General features: G+C 39.3%; 1 protein-coding gene across 4 annotated transcripts in view; it reads right to left on the bottom strand.

Annotated features, from left to right (window-relative positions):
* Positions 1 to 17,555, bottom strand: part of LOC127433504 (erbin-like) — a 131,156-nt gene that overhangs the window by 73,618 nt on the left and 39,983 nt on the right. Inside the window, exon 1 of one of the 4 annotated variants that reach the window (XM_051685468.1) lies at positions 2,173 to 2,444. The exons of the other annotated variants lie outside the window; for them this stretch is intronic. The gene's annotated coding sequence lies outside the window, so the exon portion shown is untranslated. Of the gene's footprint in view, positions 1 to 2,172; positions 2,445 to 17,555 lie in introns of those variants that run through there. 4 annotated transcript variants of the gene reach the window in all.

Genomic DNA, 17,555 nt, shown 5'->3' with positions numbered 1-17,555 from the left:
CTATGTCCTCGTGGTGGCGTAGTGACTCGCCTCAATCCAGGTGGCGGAGGTTGAATCTCAGTTGCCTCCGCGTCTGAGACCGTCAATCCGCACATCTAATCACGTGGCTTGTTGAGCACGTTACCGTGGAGACCTAGCGTGTGTTGAGGCTTCACGCAATTCTCCGTGGTATCCACGCACAACTCACCACACGCCCCACCAAGAGCGAACCACATTATAGCGACCACGAGGAGGTTACCCCATGTGACTCTACCCTCCCTAGCAACCAGGCCAATTTGGTTGCTTAGGAGACCTGGCTGGAGTCACTCAGCACGCCCTGAATTCTAACTCGTGACTCCAGGTATGGTAGTCAGCGTCTTTACTTGCTGAGCTACCCAAGCCCCATAAAAATGGGTCCTTAATGAAATAAGGGGCCCTAAATGTAATAAAAATTTGGTCCTAAATGAAATTAAGGGCCCTAAATGTAATAACATTTGGTCCTAAATTTAATAAAAGTCCTAAATGTAAAAACCTTTGGCCCTAAATGTAATAACTTTTGGTCCTAAATTAAACAAAGGCCCTAAATGTAATAAAAATGTTGTCCTAAATGGAGTAAACGTCCTAAATGTAATAACCTTTAGTCCTAAATTATATTTAGGACAATTTATTACATTTGTGCCCTCAACAAACGGCCTCAAACCAAAAACTTTGTGCTCTGCTGCTGTTGTTTTGTTGCCTAGCAACATTTACGCATTGTACGTCATATATGTTTGCTGAATGATATTCAATGTTGGTTTCAGACTATTTTAACGAGTAGGAGTACAAGTCATTGAAAGAAATTAATTGGTTATGTTGAGCCATTACATTCAACAGGCTGGCCACAGTACTACATTATACAAGGTCAGGCATGCATCACGTCAAATGTAATGTCAGTTCTACTAGATAATAAGTGAAGAGATCAAGGATATAATCATATTCCTTTAAGGAAAGTAAATAAAGGAAAGTTAAAATGCAGGCCTCAAGCCTAGTTCCTCTTGGAGTGTTTCCAAGCAGACCATTGTTACCACACACTATGTCCTGATTAGGTGAGGTCCTGAAGTATTGTGACTGGCCGTCTAGAGTATCCGCTTTTAGACATGAATTTCTGTTCACAAAGGAGACACAAGCAGCGCAAGCGGAAACAAATATCCAATCTGATCTGGCTTTGTTATAGCGAGTCAGAGCAAGAAGTGTGGGAAAATGTGTGAACGTTTTCTGCTGCCCAACCAGGTGTTACGTGTGCTAGTCATGAGAGGGTGATGATGGTCCATGAAGAAGGGCTGGATTTCATCACAGTTTCTGGAATGCAGCTTTATCAATGAGATCCTTGTGGAAAGACTGCAGAGAATGTGACCTTTCCTCTCCTCCTCCTCATCAGCAGACAGACACCCCAGCCCTTCATCATTGTGTGTGTAAACATTTTTGGCCCGAGGGCATCAAATGACCATTCGCATCCAACCAATTATTTCTTCAATGGTAAACACCAAGTCACACATATATTCTAGGGATGGGCATGAGTAATCGAGTACTCGAAAGTAATAGCAATGATTGATCATGTAAACACAATAATTATTTGTGACGATGTTTTAAACATCAAAACATTTCATGCCGTTCAAAGTCCAGTCACAACTATACACAAATGTGCCAAAAGTAGGTCTTATTTTTCTATTGTGATTAACTATGGTGCCTGGTGTGAGCAATGTTCCCATTATTATACATGACCCATACTTCCTTACAAAGCCAAAATGCAGTAAATATGCCAACACTGAAACTGAGAAAAAAGGATTTGATGTTGTCTGATTGTCTGGCTAAATGTGGATTATAAAATAGTCTCCTCTGCTTTCTTAGCATCTTAGCATGGTTGAGCCAAAACTGTCTACCACAGGATAGATCATGATCTCAGAGACCCAATGTCAATCAACTCAATTTTGACAAAATGTGTAGTTTCTAGGGCTTCACAAGTAAATGAAAAAACAACCGAGATTACAATTACAGCTGTTGAGTTTCTATTTTATGGAAAGTTTGGACAGACAGTGATAGTGAGTAAGAACAGGCTGCTCTCCGGTGGCCTCCCCTTATCAGCCATAATAAACACACACGGCTGGTGACGTCGACATTCACAAGAGCGAACACAAGGGAAATGGGTGTGCTTACCCTCAATGCAAGTAGGTTCAGGGTGGACGGTGTTTTTCTTTAATGCACTGGTGTACAATAACAGCCAGATCCTGTTGGTATCAGCGTAATTGCCATTACGGAGTCTACACAGTGTGTGTGAAAGCTACAGGAAAGAAGTACGCTGCGACTCACCCTCTCTCTGGACAGATGCATGACTGCACTCTGAGCAGTGAAAGAGTGCCGTAAAATTATTCAGTATCCAAAATGGCATCAATGTAGGTCTGTGTGGATCAAGGAGGTCTATAACAGAGCCCCTCCCCCAGGGCGAGCATTCAAGTTTGGCAAAAAAACATAACACGGTGGGACACCAGCAAGGAGACCGTTCTTTTTGAATAAATGTCAATGGAAGAGATGCTGTCTAAACTTCTTTTGTGAGGAAACAGCTGATTATTTCATGAATTGTCTGCTAATTTTTAACATGTTTTACATAAAGAAATGTTTTTTGGAGTGAACTATGAGTAGAGTTTACTACAGAAAAAGCTGTTTTATTACAGAAGTCACAGACAATATTGCAACAGATAGGATTCGTAAAAAAATAAATAAAAAAACACGGTGGAATTCATGGCTACTTCTGAGTGGCCGTCAATGGAGAAAGATGCTTTTTGCCTTAAATAGTTTTGCAGTAACCTGAAATTGCTTTGCTTGTTAAAAAGAGGTGTGCTGTTACTTTTCAAAACAATAAGACTTGAAAACGGTGAAGAAATTCCATAGACTAAAGGCCCATTCACACCAAGAACTACAAATATGACGATAACTATAACCATAAAGTTAAAAAAATCATCCCCACCACAACTATAATGATAATGACACAGGAGGAACGATATCGTTGGGATTACTTTCAGAGCGATTTTTTTTCCAGCTGATGAACAATAAAAATACTGACAGCCAATCAAAATTCATACCACTTTTTTTTTTTTCCTTTTCTCTCCAATCTGGCATGCCCAATTCCCAATGTGCTCTAATTCCTTGTGGTTGCACAGAGACTCGCGCCTCGATCCGGGTGGCGGAGGACAAATCTCAGTTTCCTCCACTTCTGAGACAGTCAGCCTGCGCATCTTGACACGTGGCTTGCTGAGCGTGTTACCGCAGAGACCTATCGCGTGTGGAGGCTCACGCCATTCACCGTGGCATCCACGCACAACTTACCACGTGCCCTACCGAGAGCGAGAACCACCTTATAGCGACCACGAGGAAGGTAACCCACGTACTCTACCCACCCTAGCAACTGGGCCAATTGGTTGCTTTGGAAGCCTGGCTGGAGTCACTCAGCACAGCCTGGATTCGAACTCATGATTCCAGGGATTCAAACTCATGATTCCAGGTAGTCAGCGTCTTTGCATGCTGAGCTACCCAGGCCCCTCAAAATCCGTCCCATCGCATGTGCACTCATGTTCAAAATAACACATTCCAGCACTGTCTCGTCACTTATTACAAACACGAACGAAATGAAAACTCCTGCTTAAGAACCAGCAATGTTTCTTCTGCATTCTTCTTCAGTATTAGCAGAGATCAGATAATGAAAAATTAACGCAAGCTGGTAGCATAAAATTACCTCAGGTATCCAGCGCCAACGAAAAAACGATTTCAACAAGGTCACCCAAGATTTTTTTGAAAGTTAACGATTTAGTTTCTTTTCATTTAGAACAAGAAAAGGGAAGCCTGAAATCATTGTAAATAGTAAAATCAAGACATATTTTAAAATGTTTCCACATTTTTGAAGACATTTTCTGGAGCATGTCCAGAAAAATTCTCATTACCGCAACACACAAAACTGTGGACAAAAAGTAGCTGATGAATTTGAAAAATAATTAAAAACTGATTTCAACTTTACATGCCAAACTTTATTAGATGCTCTATACAAATAATCATTACTTTTCAACAATTTCTCATTACCGAAACATACCTAACAATTTCACACCTTGTTTTTTTTGTGTTTTTCAGATGAACCCAAACAGTTTAAAAAAAGGTTTATGTGTAATAATTGGTATTAGGATAAATTATCATAATTGCCATTTAATAACTGTTAAAGTTTCTTGGCTGTGTAAATCTAAAAGGTATTATGTGTTTTGGTAATGATAAAAGAAGATGCGGTAATGAGAATACCATTCGCGATTTACAGTTAAATTTAATAAAAAAATAAGGACGTTCTGTCCACCCTCAAGCACCTAAATCATTATTTATGCACATTAGTGGCTGTTAATATAAATATTATATTTTGTCTACCTGATTTACCTTGTTGAACATGTTACAACCTAGATCGCTTGGATAGCCTTTAAAATTGTGATCCACTCAAGTCAAGGGTATTAGCACACTAGCTTTAGCTGTATAATAATTTATTAAAGAACAACCGATACACTTAAATATATTTTTAGGATCAATTTAAGAAAATGTATTTATTTTATTATAATAAAATGTGGCATGTTTTGCTAACAATAGAGAAGTTAATGACTCAGCAAATTTTAATGAAAAGGTTCAATTATAGCAATATCTGAACTTTTTTCCAAATAAATATAGATCACCGATTGAATTTTCACAGAAACAGGTCTATTCCACAGGGCCTAGAAAGGAGGATGAGAGACCTCAGAATGTTTTACTAACAGTAGAGAAGCTAATATTCTTGCATAAGTTTCATATTTGGACCCTAATTAATTATATAATGGTTTAAAAACATACTTTTAAATTTTTTCTAAATATAGAAAAGAACATGTGTTAGTAACAATTATAAGTTCTGACTGACAAGAGAACATTTAACTTATGTTGTAGTCATTTTGAAGGTCAAAGCTAAAGGTGTTCTGCTTCATTTAAAAAAATAAATTAAAAAAAATAAATACAAAATAAATAAATTTTGAAACACTATTGATGGACAGAGAATAAGAACATATCTGATGGACATTTAATTTTCCGGCAATTTTTCAAATTATTTTTTTTTACATGAATATTACATTTATGATTTTTCTTAATTTTGGAAACATTTAGTATGACATGCATAAGTTTATTTATTTATTTATCTAGTGTCACAAATGGAGACATTGTGTAAATGAGAATTTACAATGAGAAGTACATTTATTAAAAAGGTATGTAAAATATTAACTTTTAGGTCTGACTAAAAATGGGCAAAACAGACAACATGACTGTTTAATTTAATTTTAATTTAATTAATATTTTTGTTTTATTTCATTATATTATTTTGTTATAGGGGAGACAGGAGCTAGTTGTCATACTTTTTACTGCAGTGAATATTTATCAGGGTTGGGGGGTATTTTTTAATCAACTTCTACCTGTATGTATTGCCACATACCTAAAAGTTTTGGCTACAAAAAAAAAAAAAAAAAAAAAAAAAAACAAAAGAGGTAAATTGTCACATAAACAGCTTATCATAGGCAAAATATATATAGTAAAACAATTATGAGGCACAAAATGATGCATGGAATAACATAAATGGAAAAGATAACATACAAAAATATAAAAACACTGTTTTGGCCAATATGCTTATATCAGTCAATATTGCCAATCTAACTTTAGCAGCATGCCTCTCTCTTTTAACTTAGATAACAATATAATGCATTCATAATATTAAATGCATTCATATTGGAACTAAAAACACAATTTTAAGTTAAAATACTGAAAAACAGAATAGTTTCTCATTACAGAAACAATTATACAAATGTAGTGGTAATGATAAAGTGGGTTGCAGTAATGAAGTGACCTGACACAAAAACCCTGATAATAGGGGCAACCATTTCAAGTGAGCAAAAATGATTGCTTCATCTTAAAGAGGTATGTAAAAATTAATATAGTTGGCAAGATTGATCATTAAATTCATTGTCTAACAAATTTAGCATCCGTTGCGGTAATGAGAATGCAAAGTGTCTGAAACAGGTTATATAGACACAACTACAACACTTAGTAAAACAAAGTGAGGTGGCAAGTATCTAAGTATCCATGTTTGAACTTCTACTCTTTTTAATTTATTATAGCAGATACTTTGCAAAATTTTTGATTTGAAAAGGTAGTTAAAAAGTGTTGCAATGCAGAGAAATGTCTTGATGGACACCAGGATTTTTCATTCTATTATCCAGATAGTTATGTTTTGAATGTCAAATAAATTATGTTCATTTACTACTGGGTCTTGGGTACAACATACATTATTGAAATTTATTTTTAAAATAGTTTATTTTGTTTATACTACATTTAATAGTCTTAATTATGAAGCTGGACACGTTGCTGGATTTTTAAAACAAAATAAAACATGACATCATTTGTAATCTTTATGTCCAAGATGGAGCACATGTATATCTATTGTGTTCAATTATCAACATAGAACTGTATATAGAAATCATCATTGCCGTGGTTCAAGCTCAGTTTCGTGAGAATTACCCTAAATATCGACATCATTGTCTCATCTACTTTGAAGCTGACTTTGGTGTGGGCTCTTTTGACTTGGGCACCTAGCACCTTGAACACCTTAGCAACTGTACAGAATGCAAGATTTGCATGGGCATTCACATTTGCATTCACATTTTTCAAGAAATTTTAAAGAACAAGAGATATTTGACAGCTGGCACAACTTTAAACAGCCCTCAAACAATCTGTGCTCTCTCTCCTGTGCTAGTCCACTGTGCTCTCTTTATCTGAAAAACTCTGTCCCATCGGACAGCCTTTAACCCCTCGGGTTACTGCTGTTGCCATGGTTATGACTGGCCTGATGGTGGGATTATAGCTGAGTTGAAAACATTGGACACTGTGACAGACACCTCGCGGCCTCAAGGTTACCGGCGTCATATGGCATTAAAAACAGCTCAGTAATCTTCCAATGAAAACACCTGTGGAGTAAAATCATAACTACCGAGTTCTGCAGAGAGGAGGAGGAAGTGGTAACAGGAAATGCAGCAGGACTCGTTCACACGCATGCTGGCACTGTAAAGGCCACACCACTGTGTAGGGGATGTATTTCATGGATCATTTACTGCTGGCTTTCAGTACAGTACAGGACTGTGTCCAATAAACAAAAAAACAAGGTAACTGGAGAAGCTTAGAGGAAAATGGGAACAGGGATGTCTCGATCCAGAGCTGTAAATGAATAGTTCGCCCAAAAGTTAATTTACTCAACCTCATGTTATTCCAAATCGATATGACTTTCTTTCTTCTGTGGAACACAACAAGTTCTATCCAGAGTGCTCTTTCTTCATAATGGGACTAGGGCTTTGAAGCCCCACAAAATGACAAAAAACAACAACAAAAACACCATTAAAGTACCATTAAATGAACAATTAGTTAATTTAACCTGTGTGCTTTATTCTAAGTCTTACAAGACCATGCAGCAGCTTTGCGCAAGGAACAGAACGAAATTGAAGTCATGTGCAAATCTTTCCCCTCCAATGTAGTTCTCAAAAGTCATCCTTCATAGTGAATGTTTAAATATGGTGCATCAAGACACGTCAAACCAGATTTGAGGCAAGTGATGCTAAACACCACTGGTTCTTGCGTTTCTCTTAACTGACCATTATGTCGTGAGTCAGACTGAATAAGCAGAAGTGTGAATAAAGTGGTAAAGAGGTGTAAATAAAGTAGAAAGTAATCAGAGGACTCATTTATGTTAAGGACTTAAAATGTTCTTGGTGAATTAAAATTACTTCACGAACTGGGGTCTCCGCATGCTCAAAAACAATAGGGTAAATATTTATGGCTAGAAGACATTATGAATCATTTACTATCTTTTTATAAAATTTGACAGTTTTAAAATATTTTTTGTTGCTTCATACTCTGAAAGACATCATTAGTGAGGTCAAAACGTGTGTGTAAATCATTTTAGTGTTAAGTTGGACATGTCATTGCAAAGACAGACTTTGTGTATATATAAATTGTTCGGTAATCATTGGCTGATGCTTCGAAAGGTCAGCGGCAATGCTGACAAAGTTGAAATTATTTGAACTTTGATGCTTGATAGAAGCACAACACGGTGCAAGGGTGCAATGCTGAAGCTGACGTTTCACTCCATAGAGTCCAATGTATTCGGCAATGCTCACGCAAGTCATATGGCAGGCCCCTTAAGATTTGAGAGCAATGATGACTTAAATTTCGGTATGTTCCACACGGAGCTATCGTATGGCTTCAAAAGACTTGTAATGCAGTACACAAGACATATGGATTATTTTTATGGTGTTTTTGTTCATCATTTTTGAGCTCAACAGCCTCAATTCCCATTAACTATCAGTGTATGAAAAACACTGTGCTAAACAACTTCTTTTTGGTTCCATAGAAGTCTGAACTGACTTGAGGGTGAGCAAAGGACAGCATTTTCAATTTTCAGTGAACTATCCCTTTGAGCAGTGACCTCGGTTGAGAACTCAATCCCAGCTCTGATGAGAGGAAGATCAAGGCGAATGATTTGGTGTGATTTTGAAGCTCTCCGTGGCTCCAGGCTGCCTTGTGGGAACTCACTGACCCATTTCCCACAGCTCTATAGACCAGTGCTGAAGACCAATTAGACAATGCTCGCATTTTAAATGTGATGAGGCTTTGCGCCCCTCCCCCAGCCTGAGGTTATCAGAGACACAAACAACAGGAAGAGCTCGTCCGCTGTTTCTCTGATGCAGAGCGCTGTTGCCTTCTCCAAGCCTGTGCTATGTGAAGCTGTGCACATGTCGCCAAGTAACAGACATGTCGCCAAGAAACAGCCCCGGCTAATATGCGCTAGTCTTTTTGTGGGCGCTGACGTGTACAGTTCTCAGTTCCTGATGGTGAGTTTTTAGATCCGTCATGCATGAAAACGCACACAGATGGCAGTTGCTTGAAGAACTGATGGAGGTGTAGTGTGTTAGATACAAACAGAACCGCAAAACTTTCTGAAGGAATGCTGGAGCAATGCATCCAACAAATAGGCCATGTTTGGATGGAACAGAAAAAGCCAGAGAGAAAGTAAGCGAGAGAGGAACATAGAAAGCATCAAAGCATAACCCTGAGAATATGCAGTCTGGAGGGAAGAACTGAAAATAGCCGGATGTAGTGCAAGCTGTCTATCTGCAGTATAGTTACAGCTCTATGGAAATCTATATCAGTTGGCACAGTAATGTAGGGCAAGTGCTACTCCTATACTGTAAGACGGAAAGAGCACAGAGAAGATAATTTGACTCAAAACAAGGAAGCAAACTTGGAACTAATGCAAGGTCCTATTTCAGAGGCAGATCAAATCTTGACAAGGGCCTTAATAGCTAGACTGACTTCAACATCTGAAGTAAACTTAAATTACAACTGAAAAACAACTGGAAAATGCAACTAAAAATATAATCTTCAAAAAACTAAAGAAACATGTCCATAGTTAAGAGTGATTCGCCTTCAAATTAAGATGAAGTAATGACTGGGATGATAAAACTGCTCAAAGAAAACGATCAAAGAAACTGAATATCTCCTTTTAGAGAACAACTTCAAAAGCAGTTTTGTTTTCTACATTAAAAGTTAGATTTGTAATGCAGGATCAGATCTGTAATCATTAAGTTCTTATCAGGCCTAGTCTTTGGCCGACTCAAACATGTGTCCAGGCATACAGCAGGGGTCAGGGGTCAGGGGTCAGGTGTCAGGTTCGTCGGGTGAAGTGTGTGTTTGTCCAGCTCGGAGGTGAGAGGTTGAATGTGAGCAGCAGGAAGGTTAGGTGTGTGTTTCAATTCGTTTCTCGCTGATAAGAGCATCTCCTCCACCTCAGGCTGACACAGCAGGGGATGAGCCCTCGCTCAATAATTCAGCACCCGAGATCGCTTTAGAGATGCCAAGCTTACAGGTAGGTAGTCTGGTAGTCATTAACCATAAGGCCTGGTCCACATTGCAGTTTATTCTGGCCAAGAAACGCCTACTTGGGGGCAGTTGAACTATTTTAACTTGACATGGCGTTCATAGTGCGAAACACTGAAAAAGCAGCATGAAATTTTTTTTTAAAATGACGCAAGAACATGCCCTGTTTGCCCTTACTCCCTAAAAGTTGAATAAAGCCAGCCAATCAGATTAGAGCTTGCCAGATCGAGAAAGAACAGTTTTGTGTGCAATTTGCATTAGGTGATCAGCGAGCTGATTTTTGGCAGTCCGTGGATGTGCCGTCTGAGGATGGGACTAACAGGTAAGACAGCACCAATCATGGAAGATCTTTGACAAAGGCACAAGGCAAAGAGGACTCCTCATAATGGAAATATAAACTTGGGGAGAGGTGAAGTCGAGATATAAACAAGGGGAAAAAAACATTGGTATCGGTGACAAAGTGGCAGAACTGGCTTGTCCAGCTTTTGTTTTGGTTCTCACCATTCTACTCAATGTGCAGTGATCTTGCGGCAGTCAGACAAACAAAACTACCATTGTCCTGATAATCCATTCTGAAGTAAGGACGGGTAATCTGATCTTGCCCATATGCACAAGTGACTGTGCCACATCGTCCTACATGGCAGCCTCGTACCTGCGGAGAGGAACGTACTTGTCGTTTGAATCTCTGATCGTATAACTCAACCAAAACATGAACCCTCACTGGCTGAGAGCGATATGGAAAAGTGCTGATGACAAGTAATTTTCTTGGCATGTGTTCTGATATCATAGCCTGACTCAAAAGTCTCTTTTATTGCCATCAGTGCATACCCAGGAAATGTAAAATTGGGTTACCTACGAAAGGTTGTTGTTGAGACAAGTACAAAATCAGGTAATAAACCAAGAGAGTTTAACCATGTTTTTAACATGGTTAAATAAAATATAAAACAGCATCAATAGCAATAATAAAGACATTCAATATAAGGAACAATAATGCATGTTCAATAAATAAAATGTCTAATTATTCATAATAATAATAATAATCTGGTAAATCTCACGAAACCGGTCACGAAAATATCATGGTCATAATAAACCCCAAATAAACACAAAACATAATTGAAATTACATTTTGCATAAAGAAAATGAAGCCTTCATTCAGGCCCATCAACATTTTTTGCATTGTGACATTGTTTAACTTTTACAATTCCCATTTTTTCAATGCTTGTTCTCATTACCGTAGCACAGTCATGTTTTAACTGAAAAAAAAAAAAAAGATGCTATTGTACAATTAATTATTTCATTAAAATCAGTGAAAATGAAAGGCAGTACCAAGAGAGTACTATTATGATGTATAAATAATTTTCAATTTAAATACTATATCATGTTTTCACATTACTGTAGAAAAAATACCATATTGACCATCTTTTTTCGCATTGCGGTAATGATAATTACTGGGTAATACAAGTGTAACCGTCATGAAAATTATGTCAAAATGTAAAAAAATCTTAATGGCTCTAAAAGTAGGCAACATACAACATACATGTTGAAAAAAGAATCGCCATTGGCTAGTAAATGTTTGTTTTTACTCATTGACTTTTGACATGATATGTAAGCGTAATGGAGATGAGAACTGAAAAAAGGTATTAAGTAAACCGGGAAGGAGGCATCTTCACATATTTATAGTATTCGTATATATGACTTAACACGCTATAGTTTGACATATATATTTTATTTCATGTTTGCTTTTCATAATTTTACTCACATTCTAGCTTTTTAAAAATACAAAATTGGGAGCTTGTTGCTGTGATGATTCATGCTGCATTCCATTCAACTCGGAGAGTTGGAATTTCCAACTTTCTACAGGGAAAATTGCAATGGAACTACAGGTCGACCGATAGTGGATTCTGCAGATACCGATAACCAAGATGGTGGAAAAGGCCGATAACCAATTAATCGGGCAGTATTTATTGTTTTTTAAATCGTCTTTTCTTACTATGACAGGCACAGACATTGAGGCTACATGAGTCCAAAATGAATAAAATCCCAAAAGCAGCTTAGTGTGCAAACAAAGTCCCAATAATAACCAGAAAAATTAAGATTTGGTGCATAACGGTGGACTATAAACAAGCCCGAAATACACCGGGGACTTGCCTCCGTTACAATGCTCTATATGTTAGTAAATAAAACATTTCGCTTTTTATAGCCTATATATTCACCAGATGACACGTTTTTGTATACAGTATAAGTATACTGTAAATATTTCACAAATGAGGTTTATTGATGAGGAATAAATTAAAAAAAAAAAAAAAAAAAACCTATCGGCACCGATTAATCGGTAAAACCAGTACATCATTCTACCTCTAAATGGAACAGCACTTTATGTCGGACTTTCAACTTGAAAACTCATTCAGAGTACTCGAGTACTCGTGCCCATCCCTAGTTCCTGTCTCATTTCAAAGTGGACAGTGTAGGACATCCAGGGGCAAATCAAAAGCCACAGTAATATGAGCCAAGAGAACAGCAAATCACCACAAACCCCCTCTGCCTCTGTCCCTAAATGTCAAGCTGAGTTTCAGTTACCATAAATACAATTAATCAGAGAGACTCACTGGAAAGAAAGAGGCAGAGAGGAAGACAAGTGATTGACATGGAAACGTCATGGATGGTACACTTGTACTATACATTTAGGCTGATTTCACACTTGGTCCAATTGCTTGGTCTAAATTCAGAGTTCGATTTTACCCCCTTGTCCTGCAGGTCTCCTTTCAAATGCTATTTGTCTTGAGGACCGCACTATATTTGCATCATTAATGTTAATACCTGAGTGACGAGGAGGAGGGCGTGGCCGGGCCGTGAGGGTGCACCATCCGCCAGGAAGCGGAGGAGCCCTTGCCAGCCGTCAGGGGACGGAGGACCCACTGCCGTCTGCCGGGTCACGGAGGAACAGCTGCCGTCTTCCAGGGGTCGGAGGAGCCGCTGCCGTCTGTCAGGTGGTGGGGTGGCTGAGGACCAGTGGACAATGTGTTCTTTGGTGTTCAATTCACAAACATGCGGACGTGAAACCACTATTGATGATATTTGTGGACGTGGGCCGCTATAGATGATGTATAATTTGACTATTATGCTATAATGCATATAATAGTCTAATTATACATCATCAATAGCAGTTTGCGTCCACAGATTAAGCCCAATTGCGTTTATATCAACGGCGGACTTCAATGGACATGAAACTCTGTTGATGAAATTTGCAAACATGGACTGCTATTGAAGATGTATAATTTGACTATTATATGCATTACACTATAATAGTAGAATTATACATCATCAGTAGCGGTTCATGTCTGCAATTAGGCCCGATTGCATTTACAGTGCATTCAATATTCAGACCCCTTCATTTTTTTTCACATTTTGTTATATTGAAGCCTTATGCTAAAATGCTTTAAATTATTTATTTTTTTCATATCAATCTACACTCCATACCCTATAATGACAAATTTATTAAAAAGAAAAAACTGAGGGGGCTCAGTGGTAAAAGTGGTAAAAGACGCTGGCTACCATCGCTAGTTCACTAGTTCGAATCCCAGGGCGTGCTGATTGACTCAAGCCAGGTCTCCTAAGCAACCAAATTGGCCCGGTTGCTAGGGAGGGTAGAGTCACATGGGGTAACCTCCTCATGGTCACCATAATGTGGTTCATTCTCGGTGCGGTACATGGTGAGTTGAGCACGGATGCGTTATGTCTCCGTGGTAACGTGCTCACCAAGCCACATGATAAGATGCGCGGGTTGATGGTCTCAGACGCGGAGGCAACTGGGATTCATCCTCCGCCACCCGGATTGAGGTGAATCACTACACAACCACAAGGACTTAAAAGCACACTGGGAATTGGGCATTCCAAATTGGGTGAAAAAAAAAAACCTGAAATATCACACTGACATAAGTATTCAGACCTTTTGTTATGATATTTGAAATTTGAATTTTGAAATTCAATTGATTGGACATAATTTGGGGAGGCACACACCTGTCTATATAAGGTCTCAAAAACCAAGCCATGAGGTCAAAGGAACTGCCTGCAGAACTCAGAGACAGGATTGTGTCGAGGCACAGATCTGGGGAAGTCTAAAAAAAAATTCAGCTGCATTTAAGGTTCTCAAGAGCACAGTGGCCTCCATAATTCTTAAAAGGAATACGTTTGGAACAACCAGGACTCTTCCTAGTGCTGGCCGACTGGCCAAACTGAGCAATCAAGGGAGAAGGGCCTTGGTAAGAGAAGTGACCAAGAACCCGATGGTCACTCAGGTTGAGCTCCAGAAATCATGTGTGGAGATGGGAGAAACTTGCAGAAGGACAACCATCACTGCAACACTCCACCGATCTGGGCTTTATGGCAAAGAGGCCAGACGGAAGCCTCTCCTCAGTGCAAGACACATAAAAAAGCAGCTAAAGGACTCTCAGACTGTGAGAAACAAGATTCTCTGGTCTGATGAAATTAAGTTTGAACTATTTGGCCTCAGTTCCAAGTGTCATGTCATCACCTGCGCAATACCATCCCAATGATGAAACATGGTGGCGGTAGTATCATGCTATGGGGGTGTTTTTCAGCAGCAGGGACTGGGGGATTGGTCAGGGTTGAAGGAAAGCTGAACGCAGCAAAATACAGAGATATCCTTAATGAAAACCTGGTCCAGAGCACTCAGGACCTCAGACTGGGCTGAAGGTTCACCTTCCAACAGGACAATGACCCTAAGCACAGAGCCAAGACAACGCAAGTGTGGCTTAGGGACAACTCTGTGAATGTCCTTGAGTGGCCCAGCCAGAGCCTGGACTTGAACCCAATCGAACATCTCTGGAGAGACTACGACGGTCCCCATCCAACCTGACAGAGCTTGAGAGGATCTGCAGAGAAGAATGGCAGAAAATCTCCAAATTCAGGTGTGCAAAGCTTGTTGCATCATACCCAAAAAGACAGTTATCAAACATCAGTTTTTTGCTTTGTCATTATTGGGTATGGAGTGTAGATTGATGTGAAAAAAATAATAATTTAAAGAATTTTAGCATAAGGCTGCAACATAATGAAATGTGAAAAAAATAAAGGGGTCTGAATACTTTCTGAATGCACTGTATATCAACTGGAAACTGTGCAAACCGTTTAAGAGGACTTGGGTGTGGTTCCATGGTGCACAATTCACACCAATCTAATGAACTGTACGCCTTTAGTCAAACAGACAATCATTTTTAATAGGATATCGGCTTATAAATTTTTCCATTTGGCAAATTCGTTTCGCAAGCTATGACGGTGCCGAGAAATGCACATTTGCATGGGAAGGAGCATTCTGAGATGACCGATCACAGTTTGTATTGTTGCTATGTGCCATCGTGAAACATTTCCCTGTAACTTTTAACTGTCTTGTCTAATGATAAGGCTAATTGCAATAAATCTTCTATTATATACTGTCTGCAAATATGCAGATATTTTGCTAAACAAAACGACTGAATATCTTTCAAATATTTATTTCAAAGGCTATCTCAGCATTCTGTCAGCCACCCTGTTCTCTAGATGTTGGAATAGCAGTCAATCACTACTGAAAATGTCACCGGTTTGGTCATTTTAGCGATATCTAGGGCATCACAGACAAGTCCCACAATCCTAGGGTAGAATATGTCCATTTATGTAATGGCAATTTGCTGTTGAACATCATGCCAATACTGCAGAGAAAACCAGCATGAGCTCATTAACAGTCCTACGCTTGCATTTAGCAGCAGAAATCTGACCATTATTCCACAAGGCCTTATCAATTATGAGTGAGCTGCTGTTTTTAGAAGTGCAACGCTCTTACCTCTCAGGCAGAGTAACAGAGCCAAAAGTAGCCTTCATTAAAGCTGGCGTCAGCTGCTGAACATTTAATTAAATATGAGATTAGCTGAAAATGTGGAAAAACAGTGAAAAACAAATGCCTCTGGGTCTCGCTCATTTGGCACCAGTAAATTAATTTCTCTGGGACAGTATGAAGATCCATTAGATCCTCTTAAGAGAGGTCAGGGAGCCCTTTATGATGTCCCACTGGAGCTGAACACTGAGACCACAAAAGAGTATATGGCGTTTTAAAAGACCAGATGAACCACAAGTCACAATTCACTGTTGTAAACAGAGTTATTATATTTGCATATACAATCACTAGCCACGTTTCCACTATCGGGCCAAATTAGGGCATGCTAGTGCATGCCAGGGGCAGCTGCACTCCCACTGTCACTTCTGGGGCTTCATCGTGCTGCCTCGGGGCTTTCTCGGGAACAAAGGCCAGTGGCCTTGGGCCAAACAACTGGGGTCAACTGGGAAGTGAGGTGGGGTCGATGTCAAAGGCGGAGTTTCACCGAACTTGCCAGGTTGTGTATCCAGCACACAACGGTAGAGGTTTGGGAAATTTTTTTAAATTGCGGGTAAATCCGTTAAAATGCACAATGGACAAAGCGATGCTCAAAGAAAGAACTATCCATGGTTCGAGATCTGGACAGTGTGCTGGGACATCATCCTGCTGTTAGTGGAGAGACCACTCGGGACACCATGGCAGTTACATTAGGTGAGATGTCAACGTTAACTTAACTTGTTAGCTAGCTACAAACTTGTTTACAAGCCATATAAACTCGATATTCTAGATAACTAGATAATATGATACCTCAGCTTGAGCTTCCCTCTTGCTTGTGAAATGGGAGGGGTGTGTGGCATTGGCACTAGGGCAGCATGTTAAAGGCGGGTTTTAGAGCAACACTGCGGGGCTATTGGCCCAATGGTAGGAATGCAGATAAATTTTGGTCTTGCGGCTCAAGGTCAGAGGCTATTGGCCTGACTGGCCAGTTGATAGTCCTGGCTTGAACTGTCCCAATAGTGAAAAAGAGGCTACTGACCACTGTATTAGGAACATTATGGTCCTAATAAAGTCCCGAACGTGGTCTTCTGCTGTTGTAACCCAGCCGCCTCAAGGTTCATCGTGTTGTGCATTCTGAGATGCTATTCTGCTCACTACAATTGTACAGAGTGATTATCTGAGTTACCGTAGCCTTTCTGTCAGCTCGAACGAGTCTGGCCATTCTCCGTTGACCTCTCTCATCAACAAGGCATTTTCATCCACAGAACTGCCGCTCACTGGTTGTTTTTGGCACCATTCTCTATACACTCTAGAGACTGTTGTGCGTGAAAATCCCAGGAGATCAGCAGTTACAGAAATACTCAAACCAGCCCATCTGGCACCAACAACCATGCCAAGGTTGAAATCACTGAGATCAAACTTTTTTCTCCATTCTGATGGTTGATGTGAACATTAACTGAAGCTCATGACCTGTATATGCATGATTTTACACATATAAAATCATACATACGGTTGGCTGATTAGATAATCGCATGAATAAGTAGGTGTACAGGTGTTCCTAATAAACTGCTCAGAGAGTGTATGTGAATATTTTGCAATACAATTTAAATATATTGTTTCTATACTTATAATCAATAGCTTTATATTTTTCCATGATTTTTCATTTAAGTTAATCGCAATGCTTCATGGGAATGTAGTTCATTGCCTTACCAAAGAC

The sequence above is a fragment of the Myxocyprinus asiaticus genome, chromosome 43 (assembly GCF_019703515.2).
Source record: "Myxocyprinus asiaticus isolate MX2 ecotype Aquarium Trade chromosome 43, UBuf_Myxa_2, whole genome shotgun sequence".
In the NCBI taxonomy this organism is placed as follows: Eukaryota; Metazoa; Chordata; class Actinopteri; order Cypriniformes; family Catostomidae; genus Myxocyprinus; species Myxocyprinus asiaticus.
The sequence above is the reverse complement of the archived record's forward strand: the minus strand, read 5'-3'. Positions and strand labels throughout refer to the sequence as shown.